This window comes from Scyliorhinus canicula, chromosome 24 (genome assembly GCF_902713615.1).
Source record: "Scyliorhinus canicula chromosome 24, sScyCan1.1, whole genome shotgun sequence".
In the NCBI taxonomy this organism is placed as follows: domain Eukaryota; kingdom Metazoa; phylum Chordata; class Chondrichthyes; order Carcharhiniformes; family Scyliorhinidae; genus Scyliorhinus; species Scyliorhinus canicula.
The window spans coordinates 3,149,283-3,175,522 of NC_052169.1; the positions used below are offsets into that span (position 1 = coordinate 3,149,283).

At 43.8% G+C, this 26,240-nt stretch overlaps 1 protein-coding gene and 2 pseudogenes across 7 annotated transcripts in view; 2 read left to right on the plus strand and 1 right to left on the minus strand.

Annotated features, from left to right (window-relative positions):
• The window catches only part of myo9aa (myosin IXAa), a 251,246-nt gene that overhangs the window by 181,066 nt on the left and 43,940 nt on the right, over positions 1-26,240 (minus strand). The window lies entirely within an intron of this gene.
• LOC119956950 lies at positions 9,070-9,279 on the plus strand (annotated as a pseudogene).
• LOC119956953 lies at positions 10,112-10,209 on the plus strand (annotated as a pseudogene).

Consider the following 26,240-nt stretch of genomic DNA (forward strand, 5'->3'; position numbering starts at 1 on the left):
ACAAACCTTTGGACTTTAACCTGGTGTTGAAAGACTTCTTACTGTGCTCACCCCAATCCAATGCCGGCATATCCACATCACACTATTTATAGCTAGCATTCAGCCCCAGCTGTATTGAGAAATGCTACGAATTCCAGCAATACATTTCTTAAGACTGTATCTGCAAGGCTGAGTCCCACATCAAATTGCCTTCACACACAGCAGGGGAGGGTTTTCACACAAACCTCTACACTCTTAATCACACCCTTTCGAGGCTTTATTCTATCATGAGTACAATGGTCACATGGCCTCTGAAATCTTCTCATTTTTTTTCTACACATTTCACCCTCAGTGCGTTGAAGTCTTCACTTGCATAGTTTAGCAACTTTTAATTTGCTGTTTCCTGAGCATCAAAACGGCAGAACTTTGGTTCTTCAAAGTTGGTTTTCTCTTTGTATTTTAAAAGAAACTATCCTATTGTGACTCCTTTAAATTTACTTCATCGTCTCTCCCACTATTTGCGAACTTTATTGTGTCATGCATGCTGGGATTTGACCCTTGACTTCTTTTTCTGAATTACAAGAAAATAGCAGACCCTACCACTTCATGTCAGAGCACACAAGAACTGCGTCACTGAGCATTATAGTCAGCTGAGCAACACTAAAAGAGCACCATCTAAACATATCTGCCCCACTTTTAAAACAAGAACCTGCAATTCCCTTTATGATTTAACTAGGGCTCGGAATCTACCGCAGTGTACAAAGCGCAAAAAATTAGATTTAAAAAATTCATTCATGGATGTGAGCGTTTCTGGCTGGGCCAGATTTATTGCCTATTTCCAATTGCTCCCGAGAAGGCAGTAGTGAGCCTGGACCGTGCAGGGCCTTTTGGGGGAAGAGGAGGGGACCCGTGAAGGCGGCAAGATTTTTTCCCATTGATATGGTTTGGAGGCGGATGTGGTGCTCCTACACGAAACTCACCTGCGGGTGCAGGACCAGGCCAGGCTGCGGAAGGCCTGTGTGAGCCAGGTTCTCCACTCCAAGCTTGACAGTAAGACCGGGGATGGCTGTCACAAGTATGAAACGCCCCTAGTCGCCACATTCCGGTGCCTGTTTGGGTAAGCTGCTGGCCTTCTTCTGCATCACAAATCAGCTATCTAGCCCCCTGAGCTAAACCAGACCTCTTGCTGTATATAAGGTATTCGGGACCAGTTATGAGAAATAATAAGGGTATATTGAAGAGGTTCAGCACCTCCTTGGGGTAGAAATTAAACTTTGGGAAGAGCGAGTACTTGGTGGTTAGCCCTTCGGTGGGGGATGTGGGGTGGAAGGAGCTGGTTTTGGGGGGCTGCTGTTCCACCTGGCTTGGGACTAGTTTCTGGTATCTGGGCTCCAGGTGGCTTGAGATCGGGCGCGGCTGGAAAACCATCGCTCCAGAAACAAATCCCTCACCCTCTCCAGCCCCTTATCTATAGTTTTCGGTCAGTTGTGCTTGTTTTTTTTTTTAAAGCCTACTTTACACAGCGAATTAATTGGCAGCTCAGCCTTGCCTCTTAATATAAGTGTTTAATAACTCATCATTCGATAAAAGTGAATTGTGTTTAAATTTACAAACCTGGTGACAATACTTATTGGGCAGCCAAAGACATTTGTGGCATTTAAAAAGAAGAGTTAATTTCAACCATGTTGCGACTCAGGGTCCAGTGGGGCTGAAATTGACCACGCACTGGCCCTGGGTGTTGTAACACAAGTATGCAGCAGTATTCCACCCAATGCTGATTTGACACAGAATAAATCTAATTAAAGCAAATGGTGATTAAATTAAGAGTTATTAAACACTTATATTAAGAGAAATGGCTGAGCTGCCAATTAATTTGCTGTGTAATGTACCGATGTGCGCTGCTCACCACGACTCTGCAACATCGCCGCTGCCTGGCACTGACAACATCCTCCAGTAGGTTTAGAAAACAATTAAGTACAACTGACCAAAAACTATTACTATTATGCTAATTAGGTTTTGACAGTTGCGATTTAAGCACTATTTTTGCACAATCACTTAACATAAGAACATAAGAACTACGAGCAGGAGTAGGCCATCTGGCCCCTCGAGCCTGCTCCGCCATTCAATTAGATCATGGCTGATCTTTTGTGGACTCAGCTCCACTTTCCGGCCCGAACACCATAACCCTTAATCCCTTTATTCTTCAAAAAACTATCTATCTTTACCTTAAAAACATGTAATGAAGGAGCCTCAACTGCTTCACTGGGCAAGGAATTCCATAGATTCACAACCCTTTGGGTGAAGAAGTTCCTCCTAAACTCAGTTCTAAATCTACTTCCCCTTATTTTGAGGCTATGCCCCCTAGTTCTGCTGTCACCCGCCAGTTCTACTGTTAGTCCTCCACCTGGTTTCTACAATAAACAAAGCAAACATCTTATTGAAGGTGCTGACAATTTGCGCACTGTATCATCAGCAAATCAAAACAACAATGCCATCTGAAATTGGCTTTGAAATGTCAAAGCAAGATCCATCTGCATAACCATAATTATCTATCTGCGAGAGTTAAGTTGTGCATTTGTAAATGCACCTGAACCCCGAAGTGAGTTTTCACGGTTGGAATCAATCCCATTTATTCAGGTAAGGAGGTAATTTATTCCGTTTTGGATAATACTCGGTAGTATATTTTGCACAGCTATATGATCTTCAGCAACTGTGACAGGAATGGAATGCCTTTAATAGATGCTAAATACTGCATTCATACAAATTTCAATCAAGTTTTTAGTACAATAGAGAATGCTTATTATCCTTTCACTTCTGATCATGCTGACTTTGTGTACCAGGGCACAGCCTCTTTTCGTCCCACCGAGATATTTCAAGAATCCTCGTGTGCCCAAAATAAATTTGCAACTACACTCAATAACTTCTGACATAACTTCTTGATAGAACATTGTGACGAGAAGTTTTTTTTTTTACAATGATCCTAATGTCAAGGCACAGTTCAGCACAAAGTCATTCCTAGGTGGTCATTCTTCCAGTGAGCCTAGACATTGTGCATGTATTCGCCTCTGACATCTGTGGCCATCACTTTTTTGTAAAACAACTCAATGTTTGAATCTCTCCACACGAGTTTCTAAATGACATTCCCTCCTGTGACTGTGATCATGGTGCATCATTCCCCCCCTCTCCCTTATGTAGCTTTGACCTTCCATTTTAGAGGTAATCTCACCAGCTGAAAGAAATTAGGAAAACTGAAACAATAAATCTTCCCTTCACATGGCAAGCTCCATACAAATGTTACAAATTCCCATTCTCTACCCCTTCCCACTGGGCATTATCAGAATGGGATCATCAGGAATTTCAGTGTCACGTTCAACTCAGAAATGCCCTTTCTTTTCATTCATTCACTGGATGGGGAACATCTCGAGCAAAGCCAGCAATCCTTTGTCCATCTCCAACTGCCCTTGAGAAGGTAATCACAAGCAGCCTTCTTGAATCATGCAGTCTGTGTGACTGAAATACTCCCAAAGTGCTGACAGGTATGAGTTCTACGGGGCGGCAGGGTGGCGCAGTGGTTAGCACTGCTGCCTCACAGCGCTGAGGGCCAGAATTCTGTTCACTGACTGGCCCTTTATGAATCTCGTTCTTTAACTACTATTGCTGACTACTTCAGCCACCTAGGCCGCAGGCTGTGGAAGTCACTCCCCAAACTATTGCTGCCTCTCTATTTCCATTTCCTCTAAGGCCCTGCTTAAAACTGACAACACAGGCCAAGGTTTCAGTTTTCACCCACCTCCTGGCCCTCCTCTCTAATAACAAGTTTTAGATCACAATTCACTTTTGCCCGATTATGGCTCTGTGGACCACTTTGGAACTTTTCTACATAAAAAGAGTGCCATATACAGCTACTTCAGCTGGGGGGGGGGGGTTGAGGTTAACAAGAAAAAGTGGAGGCAGATAGGGTGGGGGGTATGGTAGGGAGGGTGGGCTGCGGTTGTCGGTTACTTATTTAGATATGATGTGATCTCCTGTTTATCATCTTTTTTGATCTTAGTTGTGGTTGTGTTTGATGTTTATTCATAAATGCCTCAAGAAAAATATTTATATAAAAAAAAGAAAAAGTGCCACATAAATACCAAGTTCATGCAGCTGAAATCGCATCAAATAGTGGAGAGGCCACAAGATACAGTTTACACATAATTTGTGACGTGACATGTGGCAAGTGCAGCATATGCTTAGGAGGCATCGTTGTTTACTGTTTATTAATTGCAAATCAATTGGGGGCTAATTGTATTCAATTGGTGGGCATTAATTGGGGACTCACCCGTACTCATAATACATGGGCACAGACTGAAACGTTGGTTGGAGGTGCACATTCTCTCTCTCTAACTAAAAGCTTGTAAGTGTACAAGCTGGTGGCATGGTTGCACTGTCGGTAGCACTGTTGCTTCACAGCCAAGGGACCCGGGTTTGATTTCCATTGGGTCACTGTCTGTGCGGAGTCTGCACGTTCTCCCAGTATCTGCGTGGATTTCCTCCGGGTGCTCCGGTTTCCTCCCACAAGTCCTGAAAGACATGCTTGTTAGGTGAATTGGACATTCTGAATTCTCCCTCTGTGTACCCGAACAGGCGCCAGAGTGTGGCAACTAGGGGCTTTTCACAGTAACTTCATTGCAGTGTTAATGTCAGCCTACTTGTGACACTAATAAAGATTGTCTTAAAAACTAGGCTCCAGTATTGTATCCTTTACTGTCAATCAGAATTCTAACAATGGGGAGTTTGAATCTCGCATCGTGTTGAGATGTATTAATTGATAGCGACTAATTCCTGTAATTAGTCAATTTGACTATCCTTTTATCATGCTATAACAAGAATACTACTTAACTAGCTGGTCTTTTCTGTCCAATAATTCTTATGTTCAAATTCTGTAGCTTGGGCCAAGTCGGAGTTGAAACTTAAATTAACTGGGGTATTGTTTCAACAGGTAACACTTTGAAACCACAATTACACCAGCAGATTCTCAGGGGTGGCATGCTGGTAACATAGTGGTTAGCACTGTTGCTTCGCAGTTAAAGGCTCCCAGATTCCATTCCCGGCTTATGTCGCTGTCTGCACAGAGTCTGCACATTCTCCCCGTGCCTGCGTGGGTTTCCTCCGGGTGCTCCGGTTTCCTCCCACAGTCCAAAGATTTGCAGGTTAGGTGGATTGGCCATGCTAAATTGCCCTTAGTGTCCAAAAGGGTGGGGTTGCTGGGTTGTGATGGAAGTGTGGACTTAAATGGGGTGCACTTTCCAAGGGTCGGTGCAGACTCGATGGACCGAATGGCCTCCTTCTACACTAGAAATTCTATGATTCTTTGGATTCTATGATGTGGGCTACACTGGAAAGGCTAAATCCTTCACTGCCCTGAGATGGTGCTGAATTTTCTCTTTGAACCTCTGTGGCCCGAGTGCAAATTCTATCCCCCATCCCGATGTTAGAGGAAATTGCAGAATATTTACTGTAAACTGAAGGAATGGCAGAATATGTTCAATTCAATTTGGAGGGGATCTTCTAAGCTCTTGCTCTTGGCCTCCTGGCAGTAGAGGAGGGAGGGATGAATAACCTATACTTGAAACGACTCTGACAAAAAAGAAATAAATCACTAACTGAACAATGAGATCATACGAAAATAAAATGTTCAAAAGAACATTTCCTACAGTGAGCAACTCGTGGCAAAGATGAGGATTTTTTGTTAAGTTGAGAAATCGTAAGTGAAGGGCCAAAAGATAGGCTGCGAAATAAAGTGACACCAAGCTTGGATTTTGAAAGCCTTTAGATTGTCTGACAAAGGAAGAATGAGTGAAGTAGACAGTTCCAGTTTTAAGATTCCCCCCAAAAATTATAAAATAGTGCAAAGACTCTCGATTTCACCATATTGAGGAAGGAGGGAAAGAGAATTAGTTGGGTTAAGAGCAACACTTCAATGGTACTTCAAGTACCAAAACGTCACAGATGCTGACAGCTCTCACTAGCATTCCCTATTTGTTTCCCCCCACACGACAGTCCCCTTTTCCAAACTACGTGACAAATAAATAACAAGGGATTATTTTGTCACTGAAACCAAAGCAGATGAAAATAAACAGAGAATGGTGCAGTTTTCAAGAGTCTATATTTTTTTTAAAAATTGAAGCATTTAACTTTCTCTCACTTTGTCTTACTTTTCCACAAAACTGTTAGTGCAGGGGAGGCAGTGGCATAGTGGTATTGCCACTGGTCTCGGAATCCAGAGACCCAGGGTAATGCTCTGGGCACCTGGGTTCGAATCCCACAGCAATTGGTGGAATTTGAATTCAATAAAATATTTGGAATTAAAGTCTCATGATGACCATTGTCGATTGTCGTAAAAAGCCATCTGGTTCACTAAATCCTTACCTGGCCAGACCCACATGTGACTCCAATCCCACAGCAATGTGATTGACTCTTAAATGTCCTCAGGGATGGGTAACAAATGTTGACCCAGCCAGCGACACCCACATCCCATGAATTAAAGTTTAAGACCAAGTGAAATCAGCTGTGTTTCTGAAAAATCCCATGCTTTGTTAAATAAACACCAACAGAACTATCTCCATCAGTAATACACATCTATTTATATTCATTTACATTTCTAAACAGTAGTTTGTAAACAATGGCTACAATCTCCATCTTCTGACACTACTCTTTTGGCCAATGGATCATTACAGCACGAATGGTGCTCTCATGCTGGTTCACGTTGGCAGAATCAGCATGTTAATTACTTACACATGACAGAATGTCCCAATCTCTGATCCACTGGGCAGCAGGGACACAAACCAGCCCAGTGCTAAAGATGCATAGACATCAGGTGAGCATTTCATTAGACTAGGCCAGGATGCTCATCCCACTGTAAAGGCCCTTCCTGTTGACTACCTTATTTCCTATTTATTTTACTTTGTCGTTATCTTTTTTGGTCCATGGATCTTTAGTGGAGACATCATGTAAGTCGAACAGGGGAAGTGAGGAACTCAAAAGTTGCCAAATAGTACACTGTGCTATGAAGGTTTAGATTTTGAACAGAACTCAGAGATTGGAGGGATTTGGTTTGACTGGTTGGCTGGCATTGGCCAAGGACCAGATTCTTCCAGGTAACAGACAATGATTGGGTTCTGCCAGGTGGGATGTTTTCAGAGAACCCAGGAGGAAGCTTCTGGACGCTGAAAGGAGAGGCTGTTCGTTGCTTGCTCTCTCTCGCTCCCAAATGTTTCCTGCCTGCTGTTTCTGAGAAGTCTCTCAAGATCCTGATGAATCTACAGTGAAAACCATTACAGACTGAAAGAAAAGACATCCAATTGGAGGCCCAGACTAAAGAAACATCTAACTGGAAGAGGTCCATCTGAAACAGAGACTCTTATCCTTTTCCCTTTAGTATTTTTCACAGCCCCTTTTGTCTGTCTTGTGAGTGCAGAGGATGGGACGAGTTAGGGGGGGGGGGGGGGGGGGGGGGGGAGGGGGGGATAGAAATTAGATAAGAATTAACCAGTTGTATTTGCTGCCCATCTAATTATAGTTTTTGTTATTAATAAAAGTTAATTGTGTTTAAATTTACAAACATGGTGACTGTAGTTATCAGGCAGCCAAAGAACAAAGACTGGGTATTTTTAAAATGAAGAGTTAATTTCAACTGTGTTGTGACTCTGGATCAAGTGGGGCTGGAATTGACCATGCACTATCCCAGGGTGTCGTAATCACCGTCTTTGAGGCGTGTATTTGTAATTGGGACTCAGGAGACAGAGAGCAGAGATAATGGGAATCAACTCTGACTGGCAAAATGTGAGTGATCATATTTAAGTGAGCTTATCTGCACACAAATATGCAAATCTGGATCCTGCATCTCGGTAGATCTCATGAGGCATAATGAGCTTCATAAATCTCACAAAAGGCCTCGTGGGAGATTTACCGGCCTCGTCATGTCCCGAGTTGGGCACAAGGAGGCCATTCGTTCGCGCCCTAGATTTCCATTCCATCAGTCGCTGGGTCAAAATCCTGGAACTCCCTCAATATCAGGACTGTAGGTGCACCTATACCACATGGACTGCAGCAGTTCATGGCGGTAGTTCATCACCAGCTTCTCAAGGGCAGATCAGGTTGGACAATAAATGCTGGCCAGCGACGCCCACATTGTGAACTTAAAAAATCATTTTCAAAAACTTTAGATCCAATAAAGACAATCAAAATACTTCCTTCATGCTGAAACACTAGCAGCTGTGGAGCAGCTAAGTGATGTAACTGGCCAAGTTCACCAGAAGCCAGTACAGAAGTACAAAAAGTAATCAATACAACTTTGACATTTACCTCAATCCGAAGTACTGCCTTCAGTTTAGGGCACGATACTTCACATTGAGTGGGTACAGCGCAGGGAAGCAGTGGACGAGTAATCCAGAGAACCAGGGTAACGCTCTGGAAACCTGGGTTTGAAACGTATCAGGAAAGATGGTGGAATTTGAATTTCAATAAAAATGTGCAATTAAAAGTCAAATGATGACCCTGAAACCATTGTCAATTGTTGTAAAAATCCATCTAGTTCACTGATGCCCTTTAGGAAAGAAAATGTCATCCTTACCAGGTCTGGCCTACACGTAACTTTAGACCCACTAACAAGGTGGTTGACTCTTAAATACCCTCATGGATGGACACTAAATACTGGCCCAGCCAACAACGCCCATATTCATGGAGAGATTGTTTTTTTTTTTTTAAAGTTCACCGGAATGACTGCAACTGATTAGGTTGGTATTGGGTCAGATTGTATTAACTTGGTTGGCATTTCATTGAATTTTAAAGACCAAAAAGTGATCGAATTGGGGTGCTTAAACCGATACAATGTGGTCAATATGGAGAATATATTTCCTCTGATGGAACAATCCAGAAAAAGGCACAATCTTAATATTAGAGTTAGGTTAGTTGAGAGTGAAAGCAGAAATCACTTCAATATGAACAGAAATGAACATTTGGATACTCTGTCCAGAAAGCCGTGAACGCCAAGTTATTTTAAATATCCAGGATTGAGACTGATGGGTCTTTGTTAGGTTTGGGCAGCAAATCGCTTCTCGGCCTTTTGGCTAAGATCAAGTGTAGTATCTGCTCTGCCTTTTGATTCAGATCTGGTATGTCTCTCTTGTGGGGATCATGAATTGGATTCAATTTGAATTGGTTTTTGGAGCAGGCATGGAGCTGGATTAGGGGTTCGCCCCTGTCCATACTCTGAACCCTGGCTTTGTAAAGTAATTTTAAAAAAAGGTTTCGCCAGCAATACAACTAATGAGCTGTCCTTGCCTGAGCCTTGCAGACTGGCACATTCCGAAGCCCAGGAGCACGTGCTGAAGAATGCACTAACATTTGGGGCAGCCGCCGCAGAGGTGCAATGGGTGACGGTCACAGTCTAGGGCCTTTCAGCCACAATGAACTGAGGCGAGGGGAATTATATAGAACCTCTCGGGTTGTATGACTCGCATTAAATGTATACAATGAATATTACATGCATCACAGTTGTCTTGAGAGCAACTTTATCTATGTAGACAACCTAAATGTCTTTGAACTTCCTATGATTTTGAAATGTTTAGAATTTTCTTTCAGATATTTTACGAATAAAGTAGATTTTTGCAACAAAAATATGGTGGACAAATTAGCCATGAATCTTAGAGTTAAAGCAGTTAACAAAACTCAAATTAGGGATAAAACCTAAAGATAAAAATAAATGATTGCGGATACTGGAACCTAAAATAGAAACAGAAAATGCTGGATAATCTCAGCAGGCTTTACAGCATCTGTGGAGAGAGAAGGGAGCTAGCATTTTGAGTCTGGGTGACTCTGTCAAAGAGGGATTAAACGGGATGGATCTCTATGATTTGTGCAGTTCCATTACACATTACTCTTCCATTGAGTGAGCTCAAAACATCCACAAAGTTCAAGGTATTAGAACACAATATTTTCAAGCACTGCACTGTCAAATATGTTTCCTTTTAGAATCCCTACAGTGCAGGAGGCTATTCGGCCCATCAAGTCTGCACCAATCTCCCAAAAGAACACCCCACCCTAGTTCCTCAAAACCTAAGAATGGGTCTTTGTTAGGTTTGGGCAGCAAATCGCTTCTCGGCCTTTTGGCTAAGATCAAGTGCAGTATCTGCTCTGCCTTTTGTTTCAAATTTTGTTTTGTCAAATTTGTTTTGGCTCCCACCAACAACATCCCCAATCCAGTCTACATATAGGGTCCTGAGAGAAAACATTTCCGAGTTTCTAGCTCGCCACTTCCTCTTCTCCAAGATGTATAAAATATGTATTCAACAGCATATAAATTAATGCTGTTCCTTTTTAATCACTGGGTTCTTTTTAAAGACATCAACTAATATATGATCAGTTTTGAGTGTTGTACATAACTTCTGCTTGGAGGACATAAATTTCTTTTAATCTCAGGGCACAAGTATTAATCAATAAACTTGTATGCACACAATTCTTCTTTATACCATCTTATAAAAATGGGTCATGACCCATTTAAAGTACATAGACTCACTCTTGTAAGCCTCAGTTGTGAGAAATTTCTTCCTCACTCTTTACTGGATTTCCAAAAAGTATAATCATTTATTGGTTGCTACGACCCATCCCAAACCAACTGCAAGTCAAAGCCAGACCACCTAGGGAGTGGCCAAACAAGGAAAGCAATGCTATGAAAGGTCACATATGTTCCTTGGCAATTATATAAATAAAACAATTACACATTGCTTCAATCCTGACAGATGACACCATTTCTATAACACTGCCTTTATTGTAAAAAAAAATCCAGTTACACAAATCACACCTGTCCCAAGGCTCCTGTACCAGACAAACTTCATTATAATTTATTCAGCGATTATACTGCTGAGCACCTGTTGATTTTGTTGCAATGTAATTAGTATGGTTTATAAAATTAGCGTGATTTACATCTGATGTCAAAGTTCATCAATCTTAACAAATCCATGAAAGGAAACTAACCTTAGAACTACCAGATCATTTCACCAGCTCCCACGTGTGCTGTTTCAATTTGGGGAAACATAACTACAGTAAAACCAAATTTCAATACGAAAGCAATATAAATCAGAAACCAAGACGTCTTATAAAACTTTGATGAAATGTAAAAGAATATTTATATGTAATGGGCTGTTCGACACTATTTTGAATCACAAAACCTGGGTCAGGGTTATACCTTTAAAAACAATCTCAGAAACGGCATGGTGGCACAGTGGTTAGCACTGCTGCCTCACAGGGCCAAGGTCCCAGGTTTGATCCCGTCCCCGGCTCACAGTCCATGTGGACTTTGCATATTCTCCCCATGTCTGCGTAGGCCTCACCCCCACAACCTAAAGATGTGCAGGGTAGGTGGATTGGCCACGTTAGGGGCTGGTCGAGAACACTGGGCTAAATCGCTGGCGTTTAAAGCAGACCAAAGCAGGCCCGCAGCACGGTTGAATTCCTGTACCAGCCTCCCCGAACAGGCGCCGGAATGTGGCGACTAGGGGCTTTTCACAGTAACTTCATTGAAGCCTACTCGTGACAATAAGCGATTTAAATTTTCAATTTTTCATTAAATTGCCCCTTACATGGGGAAAAAGAAGAATTGGGCACTGTAAAAATGAAAAATGGGTGGGGGGGGGGGGGGGAAAGAGAGAAAAAACACAACCACCTACAATGAGTAGGAGAACAGGCGAGATCTAGGATCAGTGCCTAAATGGCACTGAGCTTAAGGTTTTAAAAGCTATAAGGAAGGAGAAGCGAGGTAAGGAACTCCATAGTTAAGGTCCTACAGAAGAATTCATCAGCAAACCACCCAGAGAGTCTTGATTTTAATAGTTAGCTAAATAAATAGGATTTTCTTTTGTTAAAAGTGCGGTTATAAAATTGAGTTGATTCAGCATAATGTTTAATGGCCTGAAGGTGCAATTTACAGCCAGTTTCTGGATATAAGAACCTCCCTACCCCCCACCAATCTGATTAAGAATGGGTCCAGCCATGCTGATTCAGTGGTAGTGAATCCAATAAAGCTGGGCAGGCAGCAGCAGGTTCCACACTGTCAAAGTACTTTATGTGAGTCAGCCGTCACTGTGGTGTATCGAACTTGCAAACTCGGAGCAGACAGGGTTTGCTCATTAGTCATCCAACGCACATCAGTGATTTTGACAAATAGAGGAGAATGAAAAGATGTTTCATTAGATTCAGTCAACCTTAAGAAGGATACTGTACACCATTTATCGCCTCACACAAGAGACAACATAATACAGAATAGTACATTAAATTTATTGCTCCATAAAAGTGTTTGGAACTTAAAGGTTAAGAAGCGCATTTTACAGCATTGGTATACTGAACAAGAGAACAATGATAAATCTCCAATTTCGAGTAGTTAGCTAATCTCAGCAGGCTAACGGGGATGCTACAACTTGATTTATTGTCTTATACGGTGGCAGGGGAACATCAGGCAGTTTCTGTTCCTGAGCACTATCCAGAGGGTCTTTGTGGAAAGCATGAATACCAGGCAAGGTCCACATCAGACTTGGCAGTGATGCCTCCTCACTACAGAACATACGGAGTAATGGCTATTTGATTGAGGTATCGAAGAGTGGTGAGTCCCTATGAAATTATTTTTGCAGCATCAGCGAGCATCTTCAGCAGCAAATTGCAAGGGGAAAGAAATTAGTGTACATAAGCAAGGACAAGGCAAGATAGCAATACAGGAAATGATAATCAGAGTGTGGCTGAAAAAGACAACTTACAAACCAGATGAGGCTGGAGATTGTGAAAATAATAAAAAGTCAGAATTAAAGACACTCCATCTGAATGCACACAAAAGTAAAAGATATGATCTAATTGCCATTCTGGAGATATGGCAGCAGGGTAACAAGGCTGAGACTGAATGTTCAAACTGAATGTCAAATGGTGAATGACAATTAGAAGGAGGAAAACAGTGGTGGGGTAGTGCTGGGATGCCATTAATACATTAGTGAAAGAAGATCCGAGATTGGACGACCAAAACGGAGGACCCAAGTTTTTGACTGTGATTCAGTCACTTTGAACTCCAATTCTGCTTCCGGATTAACATTTACATTATTAAAATCTATTCTAAAATAATAAAAACCTATAGCATATATCTCCAACTGACCGATGTAGGGTAATACAAGCATGATTACAGGCTGTGCGCCGATTCAATTAATTAAATAGCAAACGGAATGCTCCTTACACTCCATATACAGAGAACCACTCTGATAGAATCTGAAACGAATTCCAGTTTACTTGCAACATTTTTGTGTAAACGAGCTTTAAAGAATTCAATATGCATATCTCTTGTGGGACATGATATCCAAACGCTTACCCGATGCCTGTGTTTATGTATTTACATTGTGTATCTATCTTATGTCCTATGTTTTTTCATGTCTGGACTGTACCTCGGTACACATGACAATAAATCTAACTCAAATCCAAACACCCCCCAAGGGGCTGGTTTAGCGCAGTGGGCTAAACAGCTGGCTTGTCAATGCAGAACAAGGCCAGCAGCGCAGGTTCAATTCACATACCGGCCTCCCCAAACAGGTGGCGCAATGTGGCGACTAGGGGCTTTTCACAGTAAGCCTACTTATGACAATAAGTGATTATCATATGTAACTGAGTTAATAACATCATATTCTTATCAAGAGAGAGGGGATTGCAGGAATGTCTGTTTTTAAGCTTATGCTGAATAGTCACAGCTGTCAATGCCATAGCATACTGCCGACAATTGACAGAAGATAGGTTAAGTTCACTGGAACTTGCAACTTTACCATAAAGAACTCTCTTGCATGTTGTTAGTAAAATCTTTTAATTGCACTGTTGTCGCTAATATTTCAATCAAGTATGATGGCTGGTGGGTGAAATTTTCTACTTGAACTGTGAAAATCATGCAGCAGTGTAATTAAGATGAAATTACACTTGAAGAGAGTTTCCAACATTTGTAACATGAAGGGAAAGTATTGGTGGTTCCAAGCTGGTCATTGAGATGGGTTAGAAGCAATTTGGGGTGATGAGGTAACAGTGCGATCACACAAGAAATACATCATACAATATTAACACATTTTGCCAGCATAAATTAGGAGTAAACACTACATAAGCTTCATGGAAATACTGTCAACTGGATCCATCATTTTAACATTCTACTAAACATGCTGCCTGAACAGCTAGCCCATGATCAGAGCCTAGCGATCGGCAGGCGGGCTGGTTCCGTCGGGGCCTTCTTTACTCCACGCCGGGCCCCTGCAGGGCTCCGCCATATTGCCTTGGGGCCTGCACGGAGAAGGGAACCCCCGCGCATGCGCAGAAATACACCAGCCGCTCCGCACATGCGCGGACTCGCGCGCGCCATTCCCCACTGGCTGGAGCTGCGGCGACGACTCTGGTGGCAACGTAGCCCCCGAGAAACGTGAGAATTCCTCACTTTCGGGGACCATTAACGCCGGAGTAGTTGGCGCCGGTTTTCACGCCGGCGTGGGGACATATCCCCATTTTTAGAGAATCCCACCCCTTATTTTTTTGGGACTTTGTGCTGTTCTTTATCTTATTTACGTAACACACAGTGGATAACATTGCACATTAGTTTCTGATGTGATAAATAGATTACCAACTCTATAATTACACAACCATACCAATGATGCTTGAAATAGCCACCCATCATTTCCTGCAGACAACCTATATAGGTATTTTAGATGCTTAGTTTAATTGATGCATTATGGAAAATTAGATAAAGTTCCACATTTGCAGCATTAACATAAACAATTATTGCACCATCTTCTGCGAAAAAAAGTAGGATTAAAAAATTGTCAAAACAAAAACATGGCACCAATTAATCATATTCCAGGATTAACTAACCTACCGTGTGTTAATTATCTCAGCAAGCTTCTCTGACCGTTCAGGAGGCAAATACTACATCTAGCAAGTTGTATAAATTACAGCCAACTTCAATTCCTAGCATGACTGATTTTTTTTGCAGATTGACAGCAGCAGGAGCTCTGCTGCGGACCTTAAAGAATTTAATAATTATATTTAAACTGAATTCTGTTATAATGATCAAAGAAATCTGAATGGAAGGGAGTAAAGTAGGTAAATTTCACATGGCAAATTTTCATCTTGTTACCCAGAATTAAGCGAGCAAAGAGGACAAGAAAGTAGTTGAAAGTTCAAAGGATAGGTGAAATGAATGGTGAGTGTCAAGGAAACAGGTCAGAAAACTGCTTGCCCGACACATGGTTTTTGTTTCCTTTGCAGGGAGCAGTTTGCAATTTTTACTGCACAGATGGCTGCATAAATTAATTAGATTTTTATGACAACAGAATTAAATTTTAATGAAAGAATCACACAAATGTACATTCTAGGGGAATCCCTGAAGCTCAATTCATCCTCATGACGCAAAACCCGCACTGTTTAATTTCACAAAGGAATTTTCATACATTTGAAAACAGACTGCAGTATTTCTGCTGCAGCATTTGAAGTGCACAGTGCAGGGGACAACTGGGGCCTAAACAATGACTGGAGCTTTCTCTACATTTTTCTTCCCTTGCATTTTATTAAATTAGCAGGTCTCACCACCCTCCTTTGTTCATATATCAATGCAAAGTCTCTCTTACTTTGGTTTTAGAAGCAATTAGAATCAACTGACTACATTTCACGCAAATAAGTAACATTTATATACTTTTGCCATTGGAAAAAATGTCAGATGCTGAACCAAATTTCTCATCGATATACATGACGCCATCCAAGCAAGCAGGCAGAAAATTGTTCTGTGTTCTAAAAGGCTAACTCTAAGTGGTAGCTTACAAAATTCTGGAGCTATTGGTTGAAGTAAGTTGGTGGAGAGTTTCTCAATTTCGATTTTCTCAGTTGATTTGTTGATGCAATTCTACCTTGACTTGTGCACAGAAACTAGGCTGAGAAAATCTGCATCAGTAAAAAAATAAAACCTGATCATCAATACTGTCATGTGGTGCACACCGCAGTCACTTTCTTTTGACTGCAGAATCCACTGTTCTGAAACAAATGAGCCAAAATTAGGCAAACTTCGACAGATGAATTGCCCCCAAATATGTCACATCTCGGTCCAACGAAGCAGAAACACGGCCAAGGTGTCATGTCCTCTTGAATTATTCACTAAACCACATTACCGCAGGGCAGGAGGGGCAGCAAAGAAAATCACCAGCCAGCAGCATAAAAGTGGTGCCAGCGGCAGCCGATGGGAACAAAGAACAAAGAAAATTACATCACAGGAACAGGCCCTTCGGCTCTCCCAGGCTGCGCCGATCCAGATCCTTTATCTAAACCTGTCTCCTATTTTCCAAGATCTACTTCCCTCTGTTCCCACCCGTTCATATCCCTGTCTAGATGCCTCTTAAATGATGCTATCGTGCCCGCCTCTACCACCTCCGCTGGTGAAGCGTTCCAGGCACCCACCACCCTCTGCGTAAAAAACTTTCCCCCTCTCACCTTGAAATAGTGACCCCTTGTAATTGACACCCCCACTCTTGGAAAAAGCTTGGGAAAAGGGGCTACTCGTTTTACTCGCATGTCCATAAAGTATATTCTAGGATACACTTCTTTGTTCTAAGCAGGGACTGCATAGGGGAGGTAAAGAACACAGAATATTCAGCAATCACTATCTCGGACCATGCCCCGCACTGGGTAGACCTGCAGGTCGGAGGGGCGAATCATCAACGCCCACAATGGAGGCTAGAAGTGGGACTGTTGTCGGAGGAGGGGATTTGTGAGAGGCTTCGGAGGTGTATGAAAAACTACTTGCAGGTGAACGATACGGGGGAGATCTCAGCGGCGACCCTGTGGGAGGCGCTGAAGGCAGTAGTGCGGGGAGAGTTGATTTCAATTGGGGCCCACAGGGCCAAGGCGGACAGGGCAGAGATGGACAGATTGGTTAGGGAAATGCGTCGGATAGACGAGGAACACGCGGAGTCCCCGGGGGAGGATCTACTCAGGGAGAGGCAGAGACTACAGGCAGAACTGGGGGCGCTATCCACGAGTAGGGCCGTGGAACAGCTTAGGAAGGCGAGGGGTGTGGTGTACGAGCATGGGGAAAAGGCTAGCAGATTGTTAGCGCAGCAACTCAGGAAGAGGAAGGCGGCCAGGGAAATAAGTAGAGTGATGGATGAGGAGGGGTGCAGAGTGGAGGACCTGGCAGGATTGAATAAGGTATTCCGGGACTTCCATAGCAAGCTGTACACTTCGGAGCCCCCGGAAGAACCGGAGGAGACGAAAAGGTTTCTGGACGGGTTAACATTCCCAACAGTAAGTGGGGGGCGAGTGGATGGGCTGGGGGCCCCCGATTAGAGTGGAGGTGGTATTGGGGGGCCTGAAGGCCATTCAGTCGGGGAAAGCCCCGGGGCCGGTTGGATACTGAGTAGAGTTTTATAAGAAGTTCTCTGAGTTAGTGGGACCGGTTTTGGCGAGGGTTTTTAATGAGGCAAGGGACAGAGGGACCCTGCCACCGACGATGTCGCAAGCCACCATATCACTGATATTGAAGCGGGGTAAGGACCCGGAAGCGTGCGGGTCATACAGGCCAATCTCTTTGATCATTGTAGATGCAAAGGTCCTGGCGATTAGAATTGAGGACTGCGTACCGGAGGTGATTAGGGATGACCAAACTGGGTTTGTGAAAGGCAGGCAGCTGTCGGCCAACTTGAGAAGATTACTCAATGTGATAATGATGCCCCTGACAGGCAAGGAGGTGGAGGTAGTGGTGGCGATGGATGCCGAGAAGGCCTTCGACCGGGTGGAGTGGGGCTATCTATGGGAGGTGCTTGGACGGTTTGGGTTCGGGGAGGGACTGGTGAATTGGATCAAACTATTGTATCAGGCCCCAAAGGCCAGCGTCAGGACAAACAGAGAAGTGTCCAAGTATTTTAGACTATACCGAGGGACCAGACAGGGGTGTCCACTCTCCCTGCTGCTGTTTGCGCTGGCCATAGAGCCGCTGGCAATTGCGCTGAGGGCTGCAAAGGGATGGAAGGGGATGGTTAGGGGCGGGGTGGAACATAGGGTCTCTCTCTATGCGGACGACCTGCTCCTGTTCGTGTCAGACCCATTGGCTGGGATGGAAAGTATACTGGAAACACTGAGGAAGTTCAGCCAGTTCTCAGGGTACAAATTAAATATGGCCAAGAGTGAGATGGTTGTGGTGCAGGCAAGGGGCCAGGAGAACAGACTGAGAGGGCTACCATTTAAGCTGGTTGGGAAAAGTTTCCGGTACTTGGGGATCCAGGTGGCGCGAGACTGGCTGCACAAAAGTTAAATTTGGCCAGGGTGGTGGAACAAATGAAGGGAGAGTTTCGGAGATGGTATGCACTCCGCTGTCGTTGGCAGGGAGGGTGCAGACTGTAAAGATGACAATCCTCCCTAGGTTCCTGTTCATTTTTCAGTGCCTCCCGATCTTTATCCCACAGTCCTTCTTCAAAAGGGTTAATAAGATGATCATGAGCTTTGTCTGGGCGGGAAAATCCCCACGGGTGAAGAAGGCGATGCTTGAGAGGAGCCGCAGCGAGGGAGGGCTGGCATTGCAGAGTCTGATTAACTATTACTGGGCGGCTAACATCGTTATGATAAGGAAGTGGATGGTGGGTACGGGGTCTATGTGGGAGCGGGTGGAGGCGGCTTCATGCAGGGGCACCAGCTTGGCAGCCCTGGTCACGGCTCCTCTACCGCCGGCCAGGTACTCCACCAGCCTGGTAGTGGTGGCGACCCTGCGGATATGGGGCCAGTGAAGGAGCCATGTAGGGGAGGTGGGGGCATCTGTCTGGGCGCCAATCTGCGACAACCATCGTCTTGCCCTCGGGAGTATGGATGGGGGGGGTTTCGAGCATGGTGGTGGGCGGGGGTGATATGTTCCTGGAAGGGAGCTTTACGAGTCTGAGGAGCTTGGAGGAGAAATTTGGTCTGGTAAGGGAAAACGATTTCAGGTACCTACAGCTGCGGGACTTTGTCCGTAGACAGGTCCCATCCTTCTCACGCCTCCCGCCAATGGGGATCCAGGACAGAATAGTCTCTAGAGGGGAAGGAGGGGAGGGTAGAGTCTCTGATATTTATAATGTGCTCATGAAGGGGGAAGGGTCCCAGATGGAGGAACTGAAGCTCAAATGGGAGGAGGAGCTAGGTGGGGAAATGGAGGACGGGCTGTGGGCAGAAGCCCCGAGTAGGGTAAATTCGACTGCAACATGTGCCAGGCTCGGCCTGATTCAGTTTAAGGTCGTTCACCGGGCCCACATGACCGTGGCTCGGATGAGCAAATTCTTTGGGGTAGAGGACAAATGCGCTGGGTGCACAGGAGGACCAGCGAACCACGTACACATGTTTTGGACATGTCCGATGCTTAGGGGGTACTGGGAGGGATTTGCGGGGATCATGTCCCGGGTGCTAAAAACAAGGGTGGCGATGGGTCCAGGGGTGGCAATTTCTGGGGTTTCGGAGGACCCAGGAGTCCAGGGTGAGAAAGAGGCCAATGTTTTGGCCTTTGCTTCCCTGATAGCCCGGTGACTAATATTATTGGCATGGAGGGGGCAGCACGGTGGCCTAGTGGTTAGCACAACCGCCTCACGGCGCTGAGGTCCCAGGTTCGATCCTGGCTCTGGGTCACTGTCCGTGTGGAGTTTGCATATTCTCCCCGTGTCTGCGTGGGTTTCGCCCCCACAATCCAAAAATGTGTAGAGTAGGTGGATTGGCCACGCTAAATTGTCCCTTAATTGGAAAAAATAATTGGGTAATCTAAATTTAAAAAAAAAAAAAAAAAATTATTGGCATGGAGGGACTCAAAGCCCCCGAAGACTGAGTTGTGGCTTTCGGACATGTCAAGTTTTCTGGGGATGGAAAAAATTAAGTTCGCCTTAAGGGGATCTGTACAGGGGTTCGCCCAGAGGTGGAAACCATTCATTGACATGGGAGAGGAGCGGGCCTGTGCAGTGTGGTACGATTGAAGTATTGATTGTACGTGGATGTTTGCACATTTTTGCCTTTTTTGCTTTCTTTTTGTTGATGTCTCTAACTGTTTACAATGCCGAAAAATACCTCAATAAAATTGTTTGTTAAAAAAAAAAGTGGTGCCAGCAATGCACATCAGGAAGTAGGAAGATACTCTAACATCAGACTTTCTGTCCCACCAGAGGCAAGAGTAGCACTTCATTCATTTTAAAAAATATATTTTTATTGGTGCTTCAGTTAACAGTTACAGATTAAAACAAAGAGCTGGGTTTCACACGTATAAGTGTAGCAACGACAAAGAAGAAATTGACAGGTCTGAACAGTCAGCCTCGGGCCCTTCATTAGAACATACAGTGCAGAAGGAGGCCATTCAGCCCATCGAGTCTGCATCGACACACATTGTCACCACAGCCGTGACTGGGGCTCTAATGCTGGATAATATTTACAGTTTTAGCACTTCATTAATATTACAGCACTGCCTTTGGAAGCTAGCACCATGCCATAAATACTGTATTGTGCTGATTTGGTTTTAATATCATACTTTCGCTTATTTTGGCAGGTATACATGTATAATAAGAATCTTCTCTACAATAGCACTTAGGTTTTCCATTAAAAATCTTTGTCACACTGCTGTAACGTGGCCATTGTGAGCCTCTCTGATTAATGATCATTTTCAGGCTTAAATATGCTGAACAGTTCAGAGTTGGAATCTTTTCAGCAATTAGTGGTTTGTTGAGTGTAAACTACATACTCAAAATCAATCACAATTGAGCACCTTTAGGAATTGGAAGTTCACCAGTAAGATTCAAAGACAGCGTTCTAAGAACTGAAAAAGAATATTAAAGCTCAACAAGCCCATTCTTTTTAATAGATCAACCCAACCAACCTATTATCATCATGTCCCCTCACAAAGCCTTCAATTTTCTAACTGACTCTTCGATCTACTTATTATTCACTTTGAAGGTAACTGGTCTCAAATTACATTCCAAATGGAAGTGTTCCATCTCATTTTTAAACTTGATTTCTCTGGTATTTGAACCCTTCATCGTAGTGAACAATTTTGTCAACTTCACATTATGAATATCACACAGCACTAAGGAGAGACTGTAACACATTAGTTACCTGTTCCTCCACAGTGCATTTAATGCCTCTAAGCCAAGAATCCTTATGATCTAATGAACATTCTTCTCTATTAAATGACAATAAAGATTGACTGACCCACATATAATGTAAGGAAGTAGCAGCAACTGATCTTTATAAAGGTGGTGAGTTATACAGCCATTCTCCTTATCACTCACTGCAGCAGTTTTCAAAGCATTGTAGGCAATATCACGTGATACTGAGGTTATGGTTCTATCTAAAGTCCTAATGGCAACATTACTGTTACCAACATGTCATTCTGCCTCTGTTCCAGCTTCATTTTGTAGCAATATTCATGGAATGCTTTCCACCAGCTGAATCAGAAGAGCCATATTCTAATGCACACTATTTTTTCCAGTAACGTTTTCAAAAATAGTTTGCCAAAATAGGTTGGTAGAAATCCTCAAACCCGATTTTATTTCTGGCCATACCAGCAGAACTGTCTGGAGCTCTTGTCTCTTGAAAAGGATTGACAGTTAACATGATATGTTGGCAGCACGGTAGCATAGTGGTTAGCACTATGGCTTCACAGCGCCACGGTCCCAGATTCGTTTCCCAGCTTGGGTCACTGTCTGTGCGGAGTCTGCACGTTCTCCCCGTGTCTGCGTGGGTTTCCTCCGGGTGCTCCGGTTTCCTCCCACAAGTCCCGAAAGACTGTGAATTGGACATTCTGAATTCTCCCTGTGTACCTGAACAGGCGCCGGCATGTGGCAACCAGGGGATTTTCACAGTAACTTCATTGCAGTGTTAATGTATGCATACTTGTGACAATAAAGATTATTGTTATTATTATTATATGGATCTTAATGCTTATGAAAGAGATTTTCTAGGGTAGATGCAGCAATTTGCATTTGCAGAGTCCAAAACTAGGACCAGAACTAAAAGTAGTTACCAATAAACCCAAGGAGGAATTAAAGAAATGTCTTTGCTCAGAGTGGTAAGAATGTGGAGATTGCTACCACAGAGTGGTTGAGGTCAATTGCATCGATGTACTTAAGGAGAGCTGGACAAGTACAAGCGAGAGAAGGATATGTTGATAAGCGAGATGAAGTAAATACAGTGAAGTAAATCATGTGCGCACAAATGGCAGCATACATTTCGAGCCGAATGGCAGGTTTCTCTGCCTTACCTTTAATGTCATTCTATGTAAAATGAACCAATAGTTGTACTGCTGAATTTACTGCTGCTACCAGCTTAAATTTCAGAGGGAGGACAAAACAAATGAAGTAGTGTACACATGCCACTTCAAGAAATGTTTTCTCCTATGTCACGGGAGCATTTTGGAAATGGCTGCTGCTGCAGTACATTCTGCATATTTTACTGGATGCAAACATGAACTACTCAACTACTACAGCTACATATATTTAAACAGCAGCTTTAATAAAACACAAGGCATTTTACATATGCGTTATGAAACAAAATATGACTGAGTCACCCAGTCACCCAGGTCAGATGCCCAAAAGCTTGATCATAGAGTAGGTTTTAAGCTGAAGAGAAACAGAGAGGTACAAGGTGGGAATGCCAAAACTTCAGGCCTGGATAACTGAAAGCATTGCCATCAATACTGGAAAGATTAAAATTGAGATGCTCAAGTGTCCAGTGACAATACCACTATGCTACTACACTCTTGACTCTACTGACAAGTTTGAAAATGGACTTGTTCATTCTCGAGCCTTTGTAATGTCATTGGACCAGTAATCCTGAGCTTCAGGCTAATGCTCTGGGGTCATGGGCTCAAATCAAGGCAGCTACTGGAATTGAACTGAAATTCAATGAATAAATCCAGAATATAAAGCTAGTCTCAGTATTGATGACCATGACAACGATCATTGATTATCACAAATGTCCTTTAGGGAAGGAAATCTGCCATTCTTGCCTGGTCTGACCTACATGTGATTCCAGACATACAGCAATGTGGTGGACTCTTAGCTACCCTCTGAAATGACTGGGCAAGCCATTAATTTGAGAGCAATTAAGCATGGGCAACAAATGCTGGTCTTGCCCAGATACCATGAAGGAATCAAAAAGAAAATCTGCACCTCGCTACCAGCAAAGTACCCACAGGCATGGAAATAATTTGGAAATGACTCAACCTATGCCGCCATCAACATTGTGTTCCCCATATCTCACCTTATGATGGCAGGAAGATCAGTGATGCAGTTGAAGGTGGTTGGGCCCAGGACTCAGATAACTGAGATGACTGACCTCGAAACACCACAACTATCTTCCTTTGTGCTAAGATTTCAAACAGAAAAGAGATATGATGACACAATGTTCAGCACAATTTTGTGATTCCTCAAGATACTGAGGATACAGCAAAACTTGGACAATATTCAGAATTGGGTTTTTAAGTGGCAAGTAACATTCATGCTACACAAAAGTAAGTGTCAGGCAACGATCATCACTAATGAGAAAGAACCATTGGCCAGAAACTGGAGCAGCCTTATAAATGCTGTGGTTACTAGAGCAGGTCAGCAGCTGGTAATTCTGTGGAGATTAACCACCTCCTAACTCCTCTTCAGCATCTACAAGGCACAAGTCAGGAGTGCGATTCCCACAGACTCCGGTTTTGCTGGACTCCAGGGCTGCTTGGTGCTGCACTTGGTCAAATGCTGCCTTGATGTCAAGGACTGTTACTATCACTGCACCCCTGGAGTACAGCCCTTTTGCTGAAATATAGTCAAGGCAATAACCTTTGCAGTATCCAGTTCCTTCATTCGTTCCTTGATATCACTGACAAAGTTTGGTAATGCTCCGCCCGAGTGTCAGTTTCAAACTGAAAACCAGGGTGCATCTCTCCACGTTTTCAGACCAGATTTTCTGCCAGTGTGAGAAGGGATGTGCCACCCCTCTGGTGGGGCAGGGCCTAACACAGATAGGGATGCCATCCAATCTGTGTTTGAAAATAAACCTCCCCCCTCCTCCATGATCGAACCCAGGTCCTCAGCGCCGTGAGGCAACAGTGCTAATCACAATGCCACTGCGCCGCCCAACCGCTCATTCTTCTAAACTCCAATAATCATTACTAGGGAGAAGGTATTGAATAAACTAATGGGACTAAAGGCAGATAAGTCTCTGGGACTTGATGGCCTGCACCCTAGGATATTAAAGGAGATGGCAGCAGAGATAGTGGATGAATCGGTTCTGCTATTTCAAAATTCCCTGGATTCTGGAAAGATCCCGGTGGATTGGAAACATGCTCATGCAACATCCCTATTCAAAAAGGGAAAGAGGCAAAAAGGAAACTGTAGACTGGTTAGCTTGACCTCTGTGGTGGGAAAGATGCTGGAACCATCTTTAAGGAGGAAATGATTGAACACTTGGAACGACAAAGCTCAATCCACCATGGTTTTATGAAGTGTACATCATGCTTGACAAACTTTGTGCAACTTTGCCTGATCAACAGACTTGCTACATACTATTTCTGCCTGTTCAACAGCTACCCTATCCATTGATCCATAGCTCTGGTTCCCATCCCCCCTGCCAAACTATTTAAACCCTCCCAAGAGCTCTCGCAAACCTCCCTCCCAGAATATTGGTGCCCCTCCAGTTTAGGAGCAATCCATCCTTCATTACAGGTCCTACCTTCCCCAGACGATATCCCAATGATCCACGTATTTTAAGCCATCCCTCCTGCACCAGCCCTGTAGCCACGTGTTCAGCTGCACTCACTTTCTGTTCCTTGCCTCACGTGCACGTGACACCGGTAGCAATCGTGAGATCACTACTCTGCTTGTCCTGCTCCTTAGCTTCCAACCCAACTCCCTGAAATCACTTTTTAGATCCTCATCCCTTTTCTTAGCTATGTCATTGGTGCCTATGTGCACCACAACTTCTGGTTGCTCTCCCTCCCCCTTAAGAATCCTGTAGACTCGATCCGAGACATCCCTGGCCCTGGTACCCAAGAGGCAACATACCTTCCGGGTGTCTTGTTCGCGACCACAGAATTTCCTATTCATTCCCCAAACCATTGCGTTGCCTATCACTATTGCTTTTCGATTCTCCCCCTTCCCTTCTGAGCCACAGAGCCAGGCTCAGTGCCAGAGACCTGGCCGCTAGGGCCTTCCCCCGGTAGGTCATCCCCCCCCCAAAAACAGCATCCAAAAAGGTATACTTGTTTTGAAGGGGAAGGGCCACGAGGGATCCCTGCACTGTCTGCCCCTTCGTTTTCCTTCCCCTGACTGTAACACAGCTTTTCTTCTCCTGTAACTTGGGTGAGGCTACTTCTCTAACTCTTTATAACCCCCTCTGCCTCCTGGATGATCTGAAATTCATCCAGCTCCAGTTCCCCAATGCGGTCTCTGAGGAGCTGGAATTGGGTGCACCTCCCTCACCACCCACATCCTACAGCAGGAGCATGCAACTGCCTTAGCCTCCATCCCCTCTTACCTTACAGAATGTAGCTGCCCTGTGGACCAACTGGAACTCCGCCCTCCGACTCTGCTCCCAGTCAGCTGAACTCTGTAAACTCCTGGCTCCCTTCTCGCTCGTTGAGGAAATGAAATGAAAAGAGCACCTTGCTCCCTCCTCACCTAACTCCCTCAGTCACTAAACTCTGACTATAGCACTCAAATTCAGCACTAAGTTGGCTCACCTTTATACTGTGACTCTAGCCTCTGAAAACTGGCCTAATCCAATTAACTAATTAACAAGCTCCAGCTGCAAGTAGCTGCACATAGAACCTCTGTTTCAAGCCGATTGAAAACTCACCTTCTTCTAAACCCAAACAGCAACTTTTAAGTTAATTAACTAAATAAAAGAAAGACTAGACTTCAGATAAAAAAAGAAGCCTTAATATCCCTGAGTCACCAAACTATCACTATAGCACTGAATTCAGCACTCAGTGCAAACAAAAAAGAACTTGACAGGGTGGATGCTGAAAATAAATTTTGCCATGTTGGAGAGACTAGAACCAGGGGACCGAGTTTAAAAAGGGGTCTTCCATTTAAGATGGAGATGAGGAGATTGTTTCCCTTCTAGGAGGGTGGTTAGTCTTCCCCAGGGTGCAATAAAGGCCGGGTTATTGAATATTTTTTTTTAAGGCCAAGTCGGATAGATTCATAGATTCTTGATCAATAATGAAGCCAAAAAGGTATAACGATAGA